The sequence below is a fragment of the Periophthalmus magnuspinnatus genome, chromosome 22, assembly GCF_009829125.3.
Source record: "Periophthalmus magnuspinnatus isolate fPerMag1 chromosome 22, fPerMag1.2.pri, whole genome shotgun sequence".
NCBI lineage: Eukaryota > Metazoa > Chordata > Actinopteri > Gobiiformes > Gobiidae > Periophthalmus > Periophthalmus magnuspinnatus.
This window is the reverse complement of record NC_047147.1, coordinates 7,023,042-7,024,939: the sequence shown is the minus strand read 5'-3', so window position 1 is coordinate 7,024,939 and position 1,898 is coordinate 7,023,042.

Sequence of the window (1,898 nt, the reverse complement as noted above, 5' to 3'; positions counted from 1 at the left end):
CAGGTAGAGACCGATATCCTGTTTAAAAATACAAAGGTATTTAGTGTGGATTTGCCAGGTGACTAGTTAATAGTAATTCCATAGTTTCCATAGTCCCCCCCTGTGTGTGTGTGTGTTTGTTTGGGTGTGTGGGTGTGTGTGTGTGGGTGGGAGGTCTGCACAACATCTTCATGAGTTCAGGTGCATTCCATAGGTGTGCGCCCCCTGGTGGCATGTGTCATTTACCTTCACATTAGTAAATCAAGCTTGATTTACTAAGTTTGATGTAGTGCTGTACTGCTAGAAAATACCTTACAAAAATAAAATGAAATAAACTGGCACGGCATAGAAGGTAAACAGCGCCCGCTACTGGTATTAAAGTGGTTTAGCCACAGATCAAATTGAACCTTCCCAAATACCGAATCATAAACTACAATATCCCACTTTATGTACAACTAAGCAGTGTTTATAGACTATCTGGTTTATAGACTATGAATGTAAAAATGACATTGTTACCTCTGTCTCTGTTATTACGTTTTCACAAGGTATATTTTGTTGAAGTTATGAAGTAGCTACAATTGAGAAAAACTCACCTCGAATGTTATATTTGCCTATTGATATTCAATCTAAACAGAAATAAACAGCTGCGACGAAATAATAATAATAAAAAAAACAACGTATGTAATGCACGTAACGTACAGCGCAAAGACACCGATGGAAGTATGGTCCGTGGTGTAGGCATGTCCCATTTCGACAAGATGGCGGCTACAGTGAGGAGTACACATTTTCGACCGGGTACTTCGATCGGTACTTAGGGGAGTACTTCGAATGGTACCTTCGAACGGTGCATTTGGCGAATTGAGACACAGCCCTAGAGTCATAGATCACATACATCAGCTCCCAGGAGTCCAATGGGAGCTCTCTTAACAGCATCACAACAAAGTGTCTATGCTGTCAGAATAGCTGCAGACCACGTTAGCGAACAGGCTTTTTTAATTTGACGAATCTTATGTGTATCACTGATTAAGAAAATAAAAGTAGCTCATTCCTCCTCTGTAGTCTGCAGCAGAGGACCATCCCGTCTGCACAAAGAGTGAAAGTGTGGGAACGTTTAGGATGTGTCCAAACCGGTTCTGGTTTGAGCCCTGTTTCGTTCCAGGATGTAGACTTGGTTTAGTCCTGGTTTGGAATTAACTCTGCAGCCTGCGCATCCATGAGTGTGGAGCTCTCCTTCGCTGTGGTTTTCCTACAGATTTTACTTTTTCACACTTTTTTTGTTTTCTTGCTGAGGGGGAGGTTCTGAGGACTGGGGATGCTCTGGGACAGTTTACAAAAATACACTGGATTGAATTAAAGGTTAGGGTATTTAGCCTGAACTCTTGCTGGTTTAAGTACTACAATCACAACTGAACCTGTGTGTCCAGAGTCTTAACCTGCAGAGAGAGACACATACAACTGTTTCTCATTCTCAGTATATGCAAAACTCAGAACCTCCAGAATTCAGTCACTGGACCAACTGGATTTCAGCATTGAAACTGGCAACCCAAAGGAGAGACTCTTGTGAGGCTCATTCTCCTTTCTGATTGAATAATCGTCTTGAGAACCTAAACATCAAATTATAACAGAACGTAGCTATCACATATGTTTCTGGTAAGTATAAATCAGCATTATAATTGTTATCAGTAAAAACTATATCTTATATATCATGTTTATCTTGTTTTGATATTTGAAAACAAAAAAATGTCATATTCTTCCTTCAATCAAATAAATAAATCATATCTAAGTATGTTACATTCACAATGGTCTCAAATCACTATTACTATGTTACTAACCATTACTGAATCGAATGTCACTGCTAATATACAACACTATAAAATTCAAACCAAGACAACGTATAAGTTCTAGTGTTATTTTTATGT